This window comes from Salmo salar, chromosome 10 (genome assembly GCF_965601325.2).
Source record: "Salmo salar chromosome 10, fSalSal1, whole genome shotgun sequence".
In the NCBI taxonomy this organism is placed as follows: Eukaryota; Metazoa; Chordata; class Actinopteri; order Salmoniformes; family Salmonidae; genus Salmo; species Salmo salar.
In genome coordinates this window covers 92038227-92060462 of record NC_138300.1, presented here as the reverse complement: position 1 = coordinate 92060462, position 22236 = coordinate 92038227, and the positions used below count along the sequence as shown (strand labels likewise).

The following is a 22236-nucleotide window of genomic DNA, read 5'->3' as shown; positions in this document are numbered from 1 at the left end:
GACAACATTTGCTGAATAATGCATAAAGGGCACGATTCAGATGTAGGAAACATACAACTGACCTACACGAGCCTTTTCGAAGCACTTGTCAGTAGTTGTTATTCAGACTTACCTTTTGCAGGTGCGTAATGGGCTTTGTAGGCGTGGTTCCCTTGCGTGCGCTGAATACATTTAATTCAACCACTGAAAACCCTTCCACTTGCTAGCCAAAAGATTCTCATGGAGTTTTCATTCAATAGGGTTTTCAGTACATTTATCTTAAGCCATCCCTTTAATAATGGTGCACCTTTAATTCAAATTGTCAACAGACTAGAATACATTGAGAGAACGGGTTCAGAATACAGTGATCAATGAAAAGAAGCCATCTATATATCACGACTCAGATGCAGACACAGGAGGTGGATAATTCGACACTCAGAATTTTTATTATACAAAGGGGCAGGCAAAGAGCAGGTCGAGGGCAGGCAGTGGTTCGTAGTCCAAGGCAGGGTCAAACAGGGACAGAACGGCAGGCAGGCTCAGGGTCAGGACAGGCAGATAGATCTGGGAAGACTAGATTAACAAATTTGAGAGCAGGAGAAACGGGAAACACGCTGGTAAGACAAGATGAACTGGCAACAGACAAACAGAAACATGCAGTTATAGTCGGAAGTTTACATACACTTAGGGTGGAGTCATTAAAACTCGTTTTTCAACCACTCCACAAATTTCTTGTTAACAAACTGTAGTGTTGGCAAGTCGGTTAGGACATCACTTTGTGCATGACACGTCATTTTTCCAACAATTGTTTAGATTATTTCACTGTATCACAATTCAAGTGGGTCAGAAGTTTACAAACACTAAGTTCACTGTGCCTTTAAACAGCTTGGAAAAATCCAGAAAATGTTATGGCTTTAGAAGCTTCTGATAAGCTAATTGACAATATTTCAGTCAATTGGAGGTGTACCTGTGGATGTATTTCAAGGCCTACCTTCAAACTCAGTGCCTCATATCATGGGAAAATAAAAAGAAATCAGCCAAGACCTCAGAAAAAAAATAAATTGTAGACCTTCACAAGTCTAGTTCATCCTTGGGAGCAATTTGCAAATGCCTGACGGTACCACGTTCATCTGTACAAAAAAAATTGTACGCAAGTATAAACACCATGGGACCACACAGCCGTCATACCGCTCAGGAAGGAGACGCGTTCTGTCTCCTAGAAATGAACGTACTTTGGTGCGAAAAGCGCAAATCAATCCCAGAACACAGCAAAGGAGCTTGTGAAGATGCTGGAGGAAACAGGTACAAAAGTATCTATATCCACAGTAAAAAAAGTCCTATATCGACATAACCTGAAAGACCGCTCAGCAAGGAAGAAGCCACTGCTCCAAAACCGCCATAAAAAAGCCAGACAACGGTTTGCAACAGGCATATAACCCCACCCACTTTGCCAAAGCACAGCCCCCACACCACTAGAGGGATGTCTCCAACCACCAACTTACCGTCCTAAGACAAGGCCAAGTATAGCCCACAAAGATCTCCGCCATGGCACAACCCAGGGGGGGGGGGGGGGGGGACCCAACCCAACCCACTCAAGTGACACACCCCTCCCATGGACGGCTTGGAAGAACACCAGTAAGCCAGTGACTCAGCCCCTGTAATAGGGTTAGAGGCAGAGAATCCCAGTGGAGAGAGGGGAACCGGCAAGGCAGAGACAGCAAGGGCGGTTCGTTGCTCCAGCCTTTCCGTTCACCTTCACACTCCTGGGCCAGACTATACTTAATCATAGGACCTACTGAAGAGATAAGTCTTCAGTAAAGACTTAAAGGTTGAGACTGAGTCTGCGTCTCTCACATGGGTAGGCAGACCATTCCATAAAAATGGAGCTCTATAGGAGAAAGCCCTACCTCCAGCCGTTTGCTTAGAAATTCTAGGGACAATTAGGAGGCCTGCGTCTTGTGACCGTAGCGTACGTGTAGGTATGTACGGCAGGACCAAATCGGAAAGATAGGTAGGAGCAAGCCCATGTAATGCTTTGTAGGTTAGCAGTAAAACCTTGAAATCAGCCCTTACCTTAACAGGAAGCCAGTGTAGGGAGGCTAGCACTGGAGTAATATGATCAATTTTTTGGTTCTAGTCAGGATTCTAGCAGCCGTATTTAGCACTAACTGCAGTTTGTTTAGTGCTTTATCCGGGTAGCCGGAAAGTAGAACATTGCAGTAGTCCAGCCTAGAAGTCACAAAAGCATGGACTAATTTTTCTGCATCATCTTTGGACAGAAAGTTTCTGATTTTTGCAATGTTACGTAGATGGAAAAACGCTGTCCTTGAAACAGTCTTGATATGTTCTTCAAAAGAGAGATCAGGGTCCAGAGTAACGCCGAGGTCCTTCACAGTTTTATTTGAGACGACTGTACAACCAGCCAGATTAATTGTCAGATTCAACAGAAGATCTCTTTGTTTCTTGGGACCTAGAACAAGCATCTCTGTTTTGTCCGAGTTTAAAAGTAGAACGTTTGCAGCCATCCACTTCTTTATATCTGAAACACAGGCTTCTAGCGAGGGCAATTTTGGGGCTTCACCATGTTTCATTGAAATGTACAGCTGTGTGTCGTCCGCATAGCAGTGAAATTTAACATTATGTTTTCGAATGACATCCCCAAGAGGTAAAATATATAGTGAAAACAATAGTGGTCCTAAAACGGAACCTTGAAGAACACCGAAATGTACAATTGATTTGTCAGAGGACAAACCATTCACAGAGACAAACCGATATCTTTCCGACAGATAAGATCTAAACCAGGCCAGAACTTCTCCATGTAGACCAATTTGGGTTTCCAATCTCTCCAAAAGAATGTGGTGATCGATGGTATCAAAAGCAGCACGAGGACAGATGCAGAGCCTCGGTCTGAATTCATTAAAAGGTAATTTACCACCTTCACAAGTGCAGTCTCAGTGCTATGATGGGGTCTAAAACCAGACTGAAGCGTTTCGTATACATTGTTTGTCTTCAGGAAGGCAGTGAGTTGCTGCGCAACAGCTTTTTCAAAAATTTTGGAGAGGAATGAAAGATTCGATATAGGCCGATAGTTTTTTATATTTTCTGGGTCAATAGTCGGCTTTTTCAAGAGAGGCTTTATTACTGCCACTTTTAGTGAGCTTGGTACACATCCGGTGGATAGAGAGCCGTTTATTATGTTCAACATAGGAGGGCCAAGCACAGGAAGCAGCTCTTTCAGTGGTTTAGTTGGAATAGGGTCCAGTATGCAGCTTGAGGGTTTAGAGGCCATGATTATTTTCATCATTGTGTCAAGAGATATAGTACTAAAACACTTTAGTATCTCCCTTGATCCTAGGTCCTGGCACAGTTGTGCAGATTCAGGACAATGGAGCTTTGGAGGAATACGCAGATTTAAAGAGGAGTCCGTAATTTGCTTTCAAATGATCATGATCTTTTCCTCAAAGAAGTTCATAAATGTATTACTGCTGAAGTGAAAGCCATCCTCCATTTGCGAATGCTGCTTTTTAGTTAGCTTTGCGACAGTATCAAAAAGAAATTTCGGATTGTTCTTATTTTCCTCAATTAAGTTGGAAAAATAGGATGATCGAGCAGCAGTGAGGGCTCTTCGATACTGCACGGTACTGTCTTTCCAAGCTAGTCGGAAGACTTCCAGTTTGGTGTGGCGCCATTTCCGTTCCAATTTTCTGGAAGCTTGCTTCAGAGCTTGTGTATTTTCTGTATACCAGGGAGCTAGTTTCTTATGACAGATGTTTTTAGTTTTTAGGGGTGCAACTGCATCTAGGGTATTGCGCAAGGTTAAATTGAGTTCCTCGGTTAGGTGGTTAACTGATTTTTGTCCTCTGACGTCCTTGGGTAGGCAGAGGGAGTCTGGAAGGGCATCAAGGAATCTTTGGGTTGTCTGAGAATTTATAGCACGACTTTTAATGCTCCTTGGTTGGGGTCTGAGCAGATTATTTGTTGCAATTGCAAACGCAATAAAATGGTGGTCCGATAATCCAGGATTATGAGGAAAAACATTAAGATCCACAACATTTATTCCATGGGACAAAACTAGGTCCAGAGTATGACTGTGGCAGTGAGTAGGTCCAGAGACATGTTGGACAAAACCCACTGAGTCGATGATGGCTCCGAAAGCCTTTTGGAGTGGGTCTGTGGACTTTTCCATGTGAATGTTAAAGTCACCAAAAATGTGAATATTATCTGCTATGACTACAAGATCCGATAGGAATTCAGGGAACTCAGTGAGGAACACTGCATATGGCCAAGGAGGCCTGTAAACAGTAGCTATAAAAAGTGATTGAGTAGGCTGCATAGATTTCATGACTAGAAGCTCAAAAGACGAAAACGTCATTGTTTTTTTTTAGTAAATTGAAATTTGCTATCGTAAATGTTAGCAACGCCTCCGCCTTTGCCGGATGCACGGGGGGTATGGTCACTAGTGTAACCAGGGGGTGAGGCCTCATTTAACACAGTAAATTCATCAGGCTTAAGCCATGTTTCAGTCAGGACAATCACATCAAGATTATGATCAGTGATTACTTCATTGACTATAACTGCCTTGGAAGTGAGGGATCTAACATTAAGTAACCCAATTTTGAGATGTGAGGTATCACAATCTCTTTCAATAATGGCAGGAATGGAGGAGGTCTTTATACTAGTGCGATTGCTAAAGCGAAACACCGCCATCTTTAATTTTGCCCAACCTAGATCGAGGCACAGACACGGTCTCAATGGGGAAAGCTGAGCTGACTACGCTGACTGTGCTAGTGGCAGACTCCACTAAACTAGCAGGCTGGCTAACAGCCTGCTGCCTGGCCTGCACCCTATTTCATTGTGGAGCTAGAGGAGTTAGAGTCCTGTCTATGTTCGTAGATAAGATGAGAGCACCCCTCCAGCTAGGATGGAGTCCGTCACTCCTCAACAGGCCAGGCTTGGTCCTGTTTGTGGGTGAGTCCCAGAAAGAGGGCCAATTATCTACAAATTCTATCTATTGGGAGGGGCAGAACACAGTTTTCAACCAGCGATTGAGTTGTGAGACTCTGCTGTAGAGCTCAATCACTCCCCCTAACTGGGAGGGGGCCAGAGACAATTAATCGATGCCGACATCTTTCTAGCTGATTTACACGCTGAAGCTATGTTGCGCTTGGTGACCTCTGTTTCATCCTAACATCGTTGGTGCCGACGTGGATAACAATATCTCTATACTCTCTACACTCGTCAGTTTTAGCTTTAGCCAGCACCGTCTTTAGATTAGCCTTAACTTCGGTAGCCCTGACCCTGGTAAACAGTGTATGATCGCTGGATGATTCGTTTTAAGTCTAATACTGCGGGTAATGGAGTCGCCAATGACTAGGGTTTTCAATTTGGCAGAGCTAATGGTGGGAGCCTTCGGCGTCTCAGACCCCACAACGGGAGGAGTAGAGACCAGAGAAGTTTCGGCCTCCGACACCGACTCGCTTAATGGGGAGAACCGGTTGAAAGTTTGTAGGCTGAATAAGCGACACCGGTTGAGCATTCCTACAGCATTTCCCTCCAGAAGCCATGAGAAAGTTGTCCGGCTGCGGGGACCGTGCGAGGGGGTTTATACTAACGTTACCATCTGTACTTACTGCTGGCACAGACGCTGTTTCATCCTTTCCTACACTGAAATTACCCTTGCCTAACGATTGCGTCTGAAGCTGGGCTTGCAGCACAGCTATCCTTGCCGTAAGGCGATCGTTCTCCTGTATATTATAAGTACAACGACTGCAATTAGAAGGCATCATGTTAATGTTACTTAGCTTCGGCTGTTTGAAGTCCTGACGAACCATGACCAGATAAAACCTCCGGGGTGGAAAAGTTGAATGAAAAATGTTGAGTGAGGGAAAAACTAAAAATATACGGTAATGAAAAAGTAAAAACCGTGAGGTAGTCAGGTAGCAAAGTAAGATCGGCAACAAAACGCACAGCAGCACGTAAACAAGTCAGCTCGCTCCCAAGGCTGAGCGCGTGACTGAAATCATGCATTATCCTGGGACACCTGGTTCCAGGAGCTCTTGTTCGCTCCATATTCACAGTAAAAGCCTGGAACAAGGTTCTAAAGACTGTTGACATCTAGTGGAAGCCTTAGGAACTGCAACATGACCCCGTTGACACTACAAATTGGATAGGGATTCAATTGAAAAACTACAAGCCTCAGATTTCCCACTTTGTGGTTGGATTTTTCTCAGGTTTTTGCCTGCCATATGAGTTCTGTTACACTCACAGACATCATTCAAACAGTTTTAGAAACTTCAGAGTGTTTTCTATCCAAATCTACTAATAATATGCATATCCTACCTTCTGAGCCTGAGTAGTAGCAGGCAGTTTACTCTGGGCACGTTTTTCATCCGGACGTGAACATACTGCCCCCTATCCCAAAGAGGTTTTAAGGACAACAAAGTCAAAGTATTGGAATGGCCATCACAATGCCCTGACCTCAATTCTATAGACAATTTGTGGGCAGAACTGAAAGTGTGTGCAAGCAAGGAGTCCTACAAACCTGACTCAGTTACACCAGCTCTGTCAGGAGGAATGGGCCAAAATTCACCCAACTTTTTGTGTGAAGCTTGTGGAAGGCTACCCAAAACGTTTGACCCAAGTTAAACAATTTAAAAGCAATGCTACCAAATACTAATTGAGTATGTAAACTTCTGACCCCCTGGGAATGTGATGAAAGAAATCAAAAGCTGAACTAAATCATTCTCTACTATTATTCTGACATTTCACATTCTTTAAACCTGATGTGGATGGGGGCAGTATTTGCACGGCCGGATGAAAAAACATTTTCTGAACATCACGCGCCAATGTAAAATTCTGTTTTTGGATATAGATATGAACTTGATCGAACAAAACGTACATGTATTGTGTAACATGATGTCCTAGGAGTGCCATCTGATGAAGATCAAAGGTTAGTGAATATTTTAGCTGTATTTTTGGTTTTTGTGATACATGTCCTTGCTTGGAAAATGGCTGTGTGGTTTTTCTTGTGAAGTTTATGTCCTAACATAATCTAATTTTATGCTTTCGCCGTAACGCCTTTTGAAATCGGACAATGTGATTAGATTAACGAGAAGTTTCTTTAAAAATGGTGTAAAATAGTTGATTGTTTGAGAAAATGAAATTTAGATTTTTGCTGTTTTGTGTTACGCGCCATGCTATTTCACTGGCTGTTGAATAGTGTGTCCCGCAGGCGTCCCACGTAGCCCATAGAAGTTAAAGCGGAGGAATGTGAGTTCCATCATTCCACTATCTCATTTCTGGGATACGTCATTGCTGCAGGGAACATTCAGGTGGATTCTGACGAGGTGAGAGTGGTGGTGGATTGGCTCCAACCCACATCCAGAGTGCAGCTGCAATGTTTCCTGGGGTTTGCTCATTTCTACCACCACTTTATTCGGGGCTACAGCACCCTGGCCTCTCCTTCTCTGCACTCATCTCTCCCAAGGTTCCGTTCATGTGATCCCCAGCTGCTGACCGGGCGTTTCTGGATCTGAAGCACCGTTTCACCACAGCCCCCATCCTCATCCATCCGGACCCGTCCAGTCAGTTCGTAGTGGAGGCTGACGCCTTGGACATCGGAGTAGGGGCCGTCCTGTCCCAGCGTTCTGTCCAGGACCAAAAGCTGCTTCTCTGCACTTTCCACTCCCATTGTATCAATTCCTCTGAGAGGAACTATGACGTGGGAAATCGGGAACTTCAGGCGGTCAAGAAGGCACTGGAGGAGTGGAGGCACTGGCTTGAAGGGGCGGAACATCCATTCTTAGTGTGGACCGACCATAAGAATTTGGAATATCTCCGCACCGCCAAGCGCCTCAACTCAAGGCAGGCTCGTTGGACTCTGTTATTCACTCGATTCAATTTTACCATTGCCTACCATCCTGGATCCAAGAATGTGAAGCCTGACACCCTCTCCCACCTGTATAGTTATGCTGCTAAACCACCTGACCCTGAGACCATCCACCCTACCTTCTGTCCAGCAGCTGTCCCAGATTCGGCCTGGTCTGGGAATGGGCTCATTCCTTTAAACTCACCTGTCATCCCAGCTCCCGTCGGACCCTGGCTTCTTCTGGCAACATTTTTTGGTGGCCCACCATGGTTCCTGACATCTCCGCATTCATCGTCACCAGCATTAGGCAGTTTACTCTGGGCACGCTTTTCATCTGAAAATGAAAATACTGCCCCCTATACCTTAAAAAGTTAAACAGCTGGTTCTCCAGGAGACGCTGAAGGACTTGTCAGACATGGAGAACATGCTTTTGAACCGACAAGGATGCCATCGAGATATACAAACACAAACCGGTTCAACATGTCACGGAGCACATCGTTGACCAGGGCCTGGAATACTGCGGGAGCATTGGTCAGACCAAACGGCATAACCAGGTACTCGTGGTGTACGCTAGCCACATTGAAGGCTGTCTTCCACTCATGCCATTCCCGTATCCAAACCAGATGTTAGGCGTTCCGCAGGCCCAACTTCGAAAGATGGTGCCTACTGGAGAGGCTCGAAAGCAGAGAGGAGTGGTAGCGGATAATGCTTTTTTACAGTGATGTCATTGAGGCCTCGGTAGTTACACAGGCACAGGTTTTGTCCTTTTCCACAAAGAAAATCCCTGCACTGGCAGGAGGACACATGATCCCGGCAGCTATAGAGTCCTCAATGTACTATATGTGTAACCTTTATTTTACTAGGCAAGTCAGTTAAGGACAAATGGGACAATTGTGCACAACCTTGAGACTACCAATCACGGCCGGTTGTGATACAGCCTGGATTCGAACCAGGTTGTCTGTAGTGACGCCTCTAGCACTGAGATGCAGTGCCTTAGACCGCTGCGCCACTCAGTATACCTCCATGGTCTTGGTCTCCGGGCCAGACAGGGAATAAATCTGCCTCCGAGGTGGTGTGGTGTGGTGCCTGGGAGGAGGTCAATAGCGCAATCGTAGGGTCAATGCAGAGGAAGGGATGTGGCGCGAGCCTTATTGAAAACCTCCAGTAGGTCCTGGTACTCCGCGGGGATGGCAGAGATCCGAGGCTTTACCCAAGCCCGCAGAAGGACGTCCCAGGGCATGCTGCGCCGCCTTAAGGTAATGTGCGTTGCAGAATGGGCTCCAACCCAGGATAGAACCAGTCGATCAGGGGGTTGTCCCTCTGGAGCCATGAAAATCCCAAAACCACAGGTGCATGAGGAGATTCAATTAGTAGGAACTGTATGAACTCACTGTGGTTACCCAACACTCGTAGGTTAATGGGAACCGTACTGTGAATGACCCTGCCAATGGAGCATCCGTCCAAAGCTTTGGCATCCATGGCAATGGAGAGGAGTTGAGTAGAGATACCCAGCTCAGATACCAGGGTAGAGTCCATGAAGCTCTCGTCATCCCCAGAGTCAATGAGTACCCAGAGAGATTTTGAACGGTCACCCCACAGCAGGATAGCGTGGAGAGGAGTACAAGTAATGGAAGTTGAGAATCCCTGTATGGCCCACCAGTGTACCGTACCTACTGATGATTACATATCCACCTACTGGACATGTGGATATGTAATGTCCTCTAGTACCACAATACAGGCAACTGTTGGAGCTCAGCCTGCATAAACATTCACTAGGAGACAATCTAGCCCTGCCCAGTTGCATGGGCTCCGGGAAGAGACGAGTCACTAGTCACCGAAGATGCGAGGGGGTTTGAGTGATTTCGGGTTCTCTCGGGAACGCATGCGTCGGGGACTTCCGGGGTTCTTTGGAGAAGAGGGAGAAACCGTGGACGTGTGAGTGTGGCTGAGAACAGACCTCTCCCTCCTGCGAATTCGTCTTTGATTTCCTCCGATAACCCACTAAGGAAGGTGTCGAACAGAGACTCCGGGTTCCAGGCACTCTCGACAGCCAGAGTGTGAAAGTCTATCGCGTAGGCTACCACACTGCGGGAGTCTTGACACAGACAAAGTAGCTTCCGAGCCGCCTTTCTCCCGTACACCGGGGAATCGAACACCTTCCTTACCTCCGCTACGAAATCCTCCAGACTAAGACAAATGGCGGATTGTTGATCCCACATTGCCGTAGCCCAAGCAAGCACCCTTCCAGACAGAGTTATACGATACGCTATCTTTGACCGATCCGAAGGAAATGACAAGGGCTGTAGCTGAAAGTTGAGAGCACTGGGAGACAAATGCCCGGCAGGTTCCAGGATCTCCTGCATAGCGCTTCGGAGGAAGTAAGCAGGGTTCTCGGGAAGTCGGGGTAAGCATCACTAGTAGCGAGGTTACTGAGCACCCGGGAGGTTTCCATTGTGGCTTACTCCAGTAATGAGTTGAACATATGGTCATGGCATTCCTCCAAGGTATGGAATTCCTCCATAAGGTTCTGAAGTAGCTCCTTGTGTATTCCAGTGGTGGCTCCTTGCAGGGAGACAACATTGTGGAGCTGGTATGAGTTTGCTGGGTCAATCATGGCCAGTTCGTACTATCACGACTCAGGATATGACCCAGATGCAGACATAGGAGGCGTATAGTTCGATACTTCAAATTTGTATTATACAAAGGGGCAGGCAAAGGGCAGGTTGAGGGCAGGCAGGGGTTCGTAATCCAAGGCAGGGTCAAAGAGGGAGTGAATGGCAGGCAGGCTGAAAAATAGGAGACACCTTTTGGAGGGTTGTGACAAGCACAAGACAGGTGAAACAGATCAGGGTGCATATTCATCTACGTTTAAGCACCAGCTGGTAGATGAAAAAAATACTCTGATTTTGTTGATTATTTCGGGGCATTTTTGGGTTAGGAAAGTATTTATGAATAATAAAAAATAAAAAAAAACTTGTTAGACGAGCCTTTACACACAAAATATATTGATTAATATAACATTTTGATTTGATTCATCCTGAAAGTTGGCATATTCAAGTTTAATCCATGAAATATTGGAAAGTGGAAAAATAAAATAAAATAAAAAAAAAGTACAATAAGGCTTGAACAATAGTCTTATAAATCTACCCTAATTCTCACTAATCATGGAACTGTATGACAATGGTCCGGTGTCGTGAACCATGCACCATGCTCCAGGTTTAACCTGCTACGTGTGGTCTGAGTTCCATAATTATTCAAATAGGCTACATGTCCAAAATTATTGCACAACGTTTGCCTAATATGATCCAATAATGCTAGCTACCCTCAGGAACAACTACACAGACGTGACAGAGGAAAGAAAGGTAAACGGAACAGAATGATGCCAAATGTAAGAAAACAAACTCTAAAGTGACCGTTATAAATGTATGTGGGTATTACTGACGGTGGCTCCCGACAATAGCTAATGTTTAACATGATACAAGTTGTAAATAAAATGGAGAAAAGCCCAGGTATATAATTCATTCCAAAGCGCATACATCAATTCAGCAGGTTCAGCCCTAGAGAAGCCTATAGCTTGGATCTCAATTTCAATTCACGCAAATTATGAGGGCACACAGTAAAAATTCTGAATAACGGCACAGCTATTTATAGCCTACCTCAATGTGGAAAAGGGGCTACAATACATGTCATGTTAATATGATTTTCAGTTTGTTTCCATATGACAGGTTTCACATTCTTCTCCATGGATCATAAGGAATTAAATTCAATTACCTAACACAAATTACAGTGCATGAAGAATGCTGTTATTTCTATCGGAAAAAAAGTAGATGCTTTTTCCACTTGGAACCGGCAAGTTCGCTCGACCTTATTCATGGTTTCGTGTAAAGGTGGTGGAATTATCAGGGCATTAAGTCAAGGTCAGAACACGCTGTATCTGTAGACACCTCTGGCACACCTTCATTTCTTAGATCTCCACCACGAACTAATAGCATGCTATTCTCATGTTTCAGTTCAAGGTCAGAATACCCATAGAGAGACATGTGCATAAAAAGGGAATTATGTTCTATTTTCTCACGCTTAACTAAGGTCGGCCCCTATGTTATATAAGAAATTAAACCCTTTCCCTCTGTGTGAATGTTGTCTGGACTGATATGGAATCATTGAACAAAGACACCAGTGCTTGCTCTGTCTTTGAGAGGGGTATTCACAGACAATCACAGTCTTCCACTGATGTTTCAGCTACAACTAGCCACTCTCGTCCTCTTTCTAATGGTAATACAGAGTAATGACCCTCTGGGCAAAAACTGGTTAAATCAATGATGTTTCCACATCATTTCATCAACAAAATTAAATTTGATGACGTTGAATCAATGTGGAAAACTGATTTGATTTGCAAAAAGTCATCAACCTAAATGTTGATTCACCAAATGTAAATCAAAACTAGAGATGTTGAAATTACATCTGTGCACAGTGGAGACACAGTAACATCTCTAAACAAGGACATAAACACCTGGGGAATGTAGATCAATTCCAAATGTCATCCACAACCTGCTTACCCAACATTTTGTTTAGTTTGCATTTAGAGTTACCAACATCTGGGAATCTGGTGTTAGAAAATTAAGCAGTAGGTCTGAAAATCTTTGGAGGCCTTTTATTTCTTTGTTTCTTCTGCTCTGCTGCTGAACTTGACCAGTGTGCTGTAGTGTTGTCCTGTGTGCACAGCTGCAGGGGCTAAGGCTTGCCCTTCCTTTTGTGGCATCCTGTCACAATGGCTGCAGCGAGAGCTAAAGTTATTGCAGCTGCAAGCCAATTATTGGCAGCCTTAAATTATTTTGCAGCTTTCATGCTCGGGTGATAGTGAAGCGTGCTTTGAAATGGTGTTTATGTAATTATGAGGGCGACTGGATACTCAGAGAGAACTTAAGATTTCATTGCACAGACATTACAGTGCATGACGCTCTAGTCAGAACTGCTGTTAACTCCTGTGGGAGAGACCTTATAGTGATCCAGCAATGAGACCTCAGCCTCAGTGGACTGAAATATAAAGGGAAAAATGCTATATTTTTGGTAGTACTTACAACAAGCATGTAACCTTTCCTGGCAGTAGGCCTGTCAAGATAACTGTATGAACACATTCATATTCAGTGTACATGTGAAATAATGTAACTGTCCTTGAAGCCAATATCATGGGTCAATTGCTTTATACCAGTTCAGAACGCAATTCTATCCTTATTCAATAGCTGGAAATTAACTTGCAACTCAAAGGACTTGGAACAAGATCATTTACATACTGAAATATTTATAGACTTCTTAAATTCATCGATGTGTAGAAAGCTGTGGTGGCTGGAAGAGCAGATTCATTTGAAGCTCATTAAGACGTGCTATCAGCTCAGTGTGCTGGAGAGTAGGCTAGTAGCAGTATCCCATTAGAAGCTGCTCCCGAACATTTGAAAGTAAACTGCTGAATTTGTTGGTTAGACAGGGATGTCATGGAACGCTGTGTGATACATGTTCATTTCTCACTGCGCCCATGTAGGCCACTCCGTCTCATAAAGTACACTGTCTCGTTAATGAGCCGTGGAAATGTCAGCGCCGATTACAGGAAAATTCTTACAGATATCCCCGGCCCTCCGAAACATACTTCTCCTCGGGGCTTAATTACTATGTTATTGCTCATTTTCTGTAAGATGAAATTGTAATTGCTCCAACTTGGCTGTTACAATAGACCTCTATTAATTAAAAACTCTTAAGTATCTTACTGTGATTCTTAATTGAAAATAAGGTAAAAAAGATACCAAAATATCTTACCAAAGAGCAATTTCTCAAGCAATAATTTTGCTAGAACTTGTCTCGGAGTGGTCTGAGTGTGGAGGGGAAAACTGAAAACTAACTGTTATTGGCAGAGAGGTTTGCAACTCTTTCTTATTGGTCTATTAACTATTTTAGTTTATCACCTGGTGATGTCACCAGGCCGGCCAAAACACCATCCCATGAAAACAGGCAGAAATTTCAAGCGGTCTTTCCAAACTACTCACACACTAAAAGGGCATTATCATAATTCTCACAATTTCACAGTATTATTCCAACCTCATAGCGTGGAAATATATATCGAACACAGGAAAAATCACATTTTTTGACTGGGCCTTTAAGAAAGAAAATCCAGGTAGGTTATAGGTTCCCAAAACTCTATGGCTGACACCAGCCCAAACATTGACAGGAGGGGCATAGACTGCGTCCTATTTTTGGTGAGGCAGAGGAATGATGAAACCTGATGTCTTTGATATGTCTCTGTGACACTGTAGCAGAGCAGCAGCACCTGATACAGACAGGCCCTCAGTACAAAACTCTCAGCCAATAGTTGGGAGACAAGACTGAAGCCCAGCATAACTCCCAATGCCAAAATAATACCAGTGAGTCATAGTTGCCTTTAGGCCGCGCTGCCATTATATTCCTTGTCTCAACATGCAGTCTAGTCCTCTCATCAGGAACTTTAATTAAACATGGTATATGAAGATACCAGATACCCAACCTCACCTTTCTCCATCTGTCTGACTGTATACTGAAAAAAGAAAGTGTTGACATGTCTTCTTTAATTTTACTCCTGTTCCATGTGCAATGTGCCCAAGTAAGTGGGACCTGCATTGTGTGTGTGTATATATATATGTTAATATCTGTAGTTTTATACTTGGCTGGTAAAAACATTTATTTAACTCGAAAAAGGGGCCATCCCTGGTGAAATACAACTCAAATTACATTAGCAGATGTGTGCATGCTTTTGTTTTCCCTTGAGTGATATAGGAGTTACTTTTATAAGTGCAATGTGTGCAAGGGAATGGTAAACTGGAATACTGGAAAAAGTCTGTCTCTCTGCCAGTTCAATTGGAAACAATACTCAATTTCCCTTAGATTCCTTTCTGCGTCCAATCAAAGTAAAGTGTGGGATAGACAACCTCTTGGCCAATAAAAAAGGGACATTATGATATACCTCTTATTGGATGAAGTGCCATTTTGTAAAACAAATACAAGTGTTTGGCTATCATACGTTTCCTATGAGCCAATAGAGATTGCCAGTCTAAACAGCTATGTAACTAATTTAGCATGTAAGCATTGTAAGGCAAAGCAGAACAAGAGGAATAATATTGTGTAACTAATGTGTGTTCCAGTGAGACTGTACAGTATAGCAACTCAAAAGGAAAACAACAGCTTGGAAATTCATATGTAGTCGAGAATACAGAAACAGAGCAAAGCTTTTCAAAAAGTAAAATGACTCCTTTGTCTGATCTCAGAGGATGCACCGTGTTTTGGGTGAGTTCTCCAGATGGCTGACACATGTTCATTTACTTTCCTGCTGCTATCAGTCTCTTTTCTACAGTAAGGTGATCTGCACCAGCGATCAGCCGTCAATTATATTATATAAGCAGTCCAGCGACAAGATCTAAACTCAACATTTCTTCTCCCAAGACCCATGTTTACCCCATTTGTCTGAACGTCTGGCTGTCCCTCTCCCACACACCACTAACAGAAGAAAGAATGCTCAAACACATCTCAGCTGATGGACACACATGCAGAGGGCATACCAAGACAGATGGATGAATATAGACAAAGCCAACAGGAAGAGAGAGCGAGAGTTGACAGGGTAATGTTGGAATCCAAACCGTTTGAGAGCAATACAGCTGTATTGATTTTGTGTGCATGTGTCTGTGCATTTTAGTGTGCATACATCTGAGTGTGTTCATGTGTGTGTACAATTATATTTATGACACATTTGCACTACTGCCAATATCACTGTGCCGAGCTCTGAAAATAAATCCTGAGCTTTCAGTCAGTACAGTCCACACAGAGGAAATTGGACATCACACAGCAGTTTTAAATAAGAAACTCAATTCCTTTCAGATCACACAGCCAAGAATTCTACAGCTAGAGACACTCTCAGGGTATGTGCCCACACTTGCCTCTTGTTGCATCTATATCAATATTGAATAAAGGTGTTGGCAGTTTTTCTTGTATTAAAACAGAAAAAGATGCTGAGTGAGCTATTGAGGAATGCCTCTCTGCTCTTAGCAGTATTGTTTGCACTCTCTGTGCTACAGTGCATGCCCGCATGCAGTTGCTTGTCACATATTTAACCAATCAACCTTTCCCAATACACACCTAATGAGAAAATATTAAGTGTTGAAAGTTCTGTTCCATTCTTGCATCAAGTGGTAAATATTTCCAGCCCTACCCACATTAAAAAAAATACAGTTTACTATAAAATACTATAGTACTTACGTAGAATTCTGTAGTAAACTGTGGAATCCGGTACTCCACACTGTAGTATCCCTTGATCTTGTAGTGCTTACTACAGACTTTTGCAGTATACTATACTACACACTGTACTATCCCTTGGTCATGTGTAGTACTTACTTTAGAATATTGTTATATACTGTGGAATACTATATAGTGTAGTATCGGTTGATCATGTAGTGCTTATTTTAGAATTTTTGGATCGATTGGACTGCTAGCTGGCTTTACTGCTAGCTTTGTCGATGCTGTTTTGAACGTGCTGTCCTTGGGAAGCTCACGCTGGGGATTCCCTCTGAGGTTCCCCCTCAGTGTTTACTATAGAATTCTGTTGTATACTGTACTCCAAACTGTATTGTCCCTTGATTGATTTTATTTGACAATTTAAAAACACAATACAACCACACGTGGATACAATGGATACAACACACAAAAACAACAACATTGTGGTCCTAGTTCAAACATGTTACACATGTACAGCTAACCCACATGAAAAAAATACTATTGTATACTGGTCTAAATACTGTAGTATTACAATATTTATATACACAGTATTCACTGAAATGTTTTTGCGAACTTTACTGTGGTATTTACTATAGTGTTTTTGCAAACATTATTGTAGTATACACTAATGTTTTTGTGGACAATAATGTACTTTTATTTTCAGATGGTTTGTTTGAAGAGGCTTTGCTGGTTTGAGGTCCAGGCAGTTTATTGGCAGCGCACTCCAATAAGGTGACTGTCTTTAAGTAAAGTAATTTGCATTTAAAAAATATCTATTGTTTATGTAAATGCAATGGTTAACCATTTGTTTTCACCATCAGAAGTAAAGTATTGTTTGGCCACTGTTTTTGGTCATCTGAATCTCTGTGAAAGCATTGTATTTCAGCAAGCTATATTGGAGGTAACAGATTAAGTCATTTTGGTGAACTCTTGTTAATGTGTTATTTATCAGTGTCAAACAAACAAACCTAATCCTCACTTTAGTATAAACTGGGTGGTTCGAGCCCTGAATGCTGAAAGCCGTGGTATACCACGGGTATGACAAATTACTTTTTACTTGTCTAATTACGTTGGTTACCAGTTGATAATAGCAATAAGGCACCTCTGGGGTTTATGCTATATGGACAATATACAGCATTGCGGCGTGCATAAGAACAGCCCTTAGCTGTGGTATATTGACCATATACCACACCCTCTCGTGCCTTATTGCTTAGATAAACTTAGCTTGTTCTTTACATCTGCCTCTGTACTGTTTACCTTTATTTGGCCGAGAACCTGTGTCTAACATTTAGATGTTACAATTGTTCTAAATTGTATATTTTTGCTAAGGTGTTGTCTGGTCCATTGCATTGCGCAGAACTCACCTATCTCAATAGGTGGCCTGTCATGAACCTGTGTGTATTATTTTATGGTTGAAGTGCTCCCCTCAAGTAACTGGCGTAGTCTGGTGGTTGTACCATAGCTAACCCTAGTCGGCAGCTGTTACTACAATATACTACAGTAAAGTTAGCAAAAACACTACAGTGAATACCTTACTATATTTATATACTAATACTACAGTATTTAGACCATAGCATATTATAATATTTTTCATTGAGGGTAACCTTCACAGACATGATTACCTCCGTTTTGGGATCATCCCTCTCGAAATTACATTATTTATAAGTCATGGGTTGGAACCAAAATAATTTTCCAATTGTTTTGTTTTGAAAATAACCACTATTATTTAACCCTTACGTTCCAGAGTTCTGACCAGCAAAAAAAAGTTGTGAACCGGTTCGAACCCCCAAGAAAGTACTGGTTTATATCATTCCTTTCTGTTCCTTTTTTAACCTGTGAAATCAAGTTTTTTACATTTAGCTCATTAAATAGCTTCAATCAGTGTGGATAGAGCAGGCAAGCTTGTTGCTTACATGCGTGATGGACAGACAAGTGTAGCCTATGATGCAAGATGCGCCGGAAATTTTGCGGGTGGGGAGAGGGTGAGAGAGGATTGCGGAGGCTTGAAGCACTGGGCATCTTATGACATGCATTATATGAACTAGGTCCAAAGAATTTTACCTAGGAGAATAGGCTTGTATGGAGGAACTTTGAATATTCTTTGAGCTAGCTAGCTAACAAGCTTGTGTGTGCAGAGCGGCACCAGAATTAAAAACATTTTTGTAGTTGATTAATCCAACGTAAAATCTAGGCCTATAGTATCCTTAACTTGCACTGAAAAAGTTACTCCATTGTTCTCTAGTTAATAAAAATCAAGCTTGCAACGTGAGTACAGTAGCCTATGCCACAGAGGGGACAGGGGCAGGTAGCCTAAAGACACATAGGCAACAATTTTCAGCTTGCAGGCAAACACTGGAATAAGTTTATGATGAACAGAGAGGGCTTAGCATAGGTGCTTTGTTGCATTTTGTTGTGAGATTAGAAAAAAAATGCCTGGAACGTAAAATAACGTTATTAACCAGTTCCCATGCTTAAAAAAAAAGAAGTTTCTGTTCCACAACAGTATGGATCACTTTCATTTCAGGTTCCGTTTCTGTTCCTTGAAAATGTTTGTAGTTTTCGGTTCTGTTCCCTGAACCGGTTCCAACCCCTGTTATAAATACACGCACGCACACACACTCATCCCTCGTCCCATCTCATTCAATTGCAAAGTGATTTTTGCACCTGCAAATCCTTTGACACAATATAGCAGGCTAACAAAGTGAATCCCCCAGTTTCAGTGAGGCAACTGTCAACCAGTGTAGTTTCTGCACAATGGAGAGAAGAAAATACATTCTTTAAAGGCATCAAATTGGAACCACATAGGCAAACAGCTCAAATAAAAAGGAGGTATTGAGAGTGAGATGGATACAGACAGGCAGGAGGGAGAGGGATAAAGAGGGAGGGATCAAATAAAGAGGGAGTTGGACCCAGAGATGGGCACAGGCAGGCCCTGTTTCTACCTTCAGAGCAGCTGACACCTTCCTCACTCATGGGTATTCTAATTTCTTTCATCAACAAAACTGAAAGCAAAGCAAAGACTTTTGAGAGAAAAGTATATTTGTCTTATCCACATTGAACCACATTCATTAAAATGACAGTTGTGTTCTGCAAAAACAACAGTCATGTTCTCCCTCCCCCAGCAGTGGTTTCACACCATGGTTAAACTCAATAGGTTGAATCTGCTTTTATGAATTGTTTGTTTTCTCAGGAGTACATCAAATCCACACGTTGAATGTCAGTTCAGGAAGAAAAAAAAAAACAGGTGTATGTTGCATTTACTTTTTAATTATTAGTTGGTCTGTGAATCTTTCATGCTGGACATGTCTTGCTTGACCCCCAGTAAGCCAAGATGGAGACAGAGCGCCTTTGTGTCAAAACTGGGAAATTACTAATTTCCACAGGCTCTCCCCCAATCTAAAGCTGGGCCAGAAACTGTGGCTGTAGAGGTTCAGTGCAAGAGCTAAAAGTTAACCCTTTGTTGTGAGCTGCGAACTTCAACAAGTTGCTCCTTCAGAAACATGGAGGGAGCAAGCCATTAATGCAGCCCAGCTGCCTTTATTGCTGGGCTTTCACTTTCTGGGTTGTGGCAGGAGTGTTTAGCAGTGATTGGACCTGACAGCCTACACTGTGCTTTGCCTGGAGAACCACCTGGAATTGCTCTGCTCTGTGAGTATACAGATAAAACCCCTTAAATATACTGTTAAACCCAAACTGCTTCAATACAGACCCAATTAGTATTTCACAAATCACTTTTTGCACAATATTTTGCCTGCATTTCTAATCTCAGCTACAGAGCTGCTGTAGCTCAATTTAAGATCACACTCTTATAGCTCCAGATGGGAATATCTGAGCGAGTGTCATCATAAGTTCAGACACTTTCACAGTTCTAAAGCTTTGCCTGTAAATGTGTGTGGGAAAACGGAAGCAATAATTTGAATGTGCCACTCGATGTGGCTTCAGCATATCTGCTCTCTTAATCCTGAACACAAAACTGGGATGAGCACTGCCTTTGTATATGGCAGAATGGCAGACTAAAAAAGCAAGCCCCGGCATGCACAACTTTTTGTACAGCGGCAATATTGTGGCAAGTAAGGAATCTTCGGTTACAATGAGGATAGAACAACATGGAGGTAAGGTAGTACTGGTAGGAGGGGTGGGAGTTGGAATACATCAGCACACATCACAATGCCTAAAATGAATTGTCACATATCAAGTCATAACCAGCTCAGGCATATATACTGAGGAATATATTTCACTTTCAGTTTTACCCCTTTTGTTTTGAGAGTAAATATTAGCCAGCCATTGTGTATTATGACTGGATGCATCAGGGCATTTGTTACAAAACCAATTAACAAGCCAGCTAATATTGTTGCACTCATCTAGGGGTCTTAGGCCTAGCTAACTGGTCTGTAACCTGACTAGGTGTGTGCATTTTATGTCAGAAGTCAGGGTATGCGGACTGTGTTGGATGCATGTACCCATGGCACAGCAACCTTACCTGGGTCCAGGGCTAGCTCCGCATTGACTTCTGCGTCAGCTAGCGCAAGTGGGTTATCGTTGTTCAAGGTGACCAAAATAAGTGTATACACAAGAACTACAAAGAGGCATGCCTAAACTAGAGGTTAATTAAGCCAAAAACAGACAAATGCCAGCTGAGGCTTTCAGCCACCTCTCTCTGATTCACAATCAATCTGATAGCCAACACCTGAGTAATCATCAAGGCTTCCTGGCAGAGCATAACCTGACCCGGTTGGTGCTACCACCTGGAGTATGGAAGTGTAGTGTAGTGTGTAATTATGATAACCCTAACCCACCAAACCTATTCCATAACACATTTGACTCACCTGGGTGAGTAACAGGTTTGAACCAATGGAAACAGCAAAAGCCTCTCAGGTGTGGGCTTGGTTTGACCCGTGACCTCCTCTGTCTGCTGCATCTGTAGTGCATCAGGAGCAGCAGCAGACCTGCATGGCATGTATGGGAGCCTTTACAATGGACAGAAAAGGAGTGAAAAACAGAGAGAGACCTCTGCAGGCTTGGTTAAAAAACATCAAAGTAGTTTATCCTACACAGTTTAGGTGTAGAGATCACACTCTTTCTGTCAATATTTGCATCTTTACTCCTTCGATGGTTGTGCCAGTGTAGCCTACTGTCAGCTTTCCCTCACACTGGGAAGGAGAGAGAACAATTAATACATGTGCATGTATGGCAGTGCCTGAAAAGCTAGTTATAGGCAATGATATCATCCATGTATGATATGATTGGAAAAAGCAGACTGATTATGCTAATATGGGGGGGATGGACTTTGGCTTGACTAACGAATCATGTCTAGTTAGGGGGAGAGACTGTGCTTCTGGGGGAGGGGTGGCGGTTGGGGGTTGAAGTAGTCCACACACTTGTATGTGGGCTACTGTTGGGAGAGTGTCAGTGCATGCATTGTGTGCATTTGTAGGTGTTTTGACATATGTTGTGTGAGAAGGGCTGATACTGTTGGAGAAACAATTTTTATTTTATTTTTATTTATTTCACCTTTATTTAACCAGGTAGGCAAGTTGAGAACAAGTTCTCATTTACAATTGCGACCTGGCCAAGATAAAGCAAAGCAGTTCGACAACATACAAAAACACAGAGTTACACATGGAGTAAAACAACATACAATCAATGATGCAGTAGAATAAAAAAAAAAAAAAAATAATAATAATAATAAAAAAAAATACAACAAAAAAAAAAAAAAAATATAATAATAAACAAATAAGACTATATACAATGTGAGCAAATGATGTGAGATAAGGGAGGTAAAGGCAAAAAAATGCCATGGTGGCAAAGTAAATAAAGTATAGCAAGAAAAACACTGGAATGGTAGATTTGTAGTTTGAAGAAAGTTCAAAGATAAAATATAAATAATATGGTGCAAAGGAGCAAAATAAATAAAATAAATAAATACAGTAGGGGAAGAAGGTAGTAGTTTGGGCTAAATTATAGATGGGCTATGTACAGGTGCAGTGATCTGTGAGCTGCTCTGACAGCTGGTGCTTAAAGCTAGTGAGGGAGATAAGTGTTTCCAGTTTCAGAGATTTTTGTAGTTCGTTCCAGTCATTGGCAGCAGAGAACTGGAAGGAGAG

General features: G+C 42.6%; 1 long non-coding RNA gene across 1 annotated transcript; it reads right to left on the bottom strand.

Annotated features, from left to right (window-relative positions):
• Window positions 1-414: 414 nt before the first annotated feature.
• Window positions 415-21320, bottom strand: LOC123724612 (uncharacterized). Its single transcript, XR_006757158.2, has 3 exons — window positions 21184-21320; window positions 20959-21099; window positions 415-552 (listed from the first exon to the last, which is right to left on the bottom strand). It is a non-coding gene; the product is annotated as an uncharacterized LOC123724612 (long non-coding RNA).
• Between the last annotated feature and the right edge of the window lie 916 nt (window positions 21321-22236).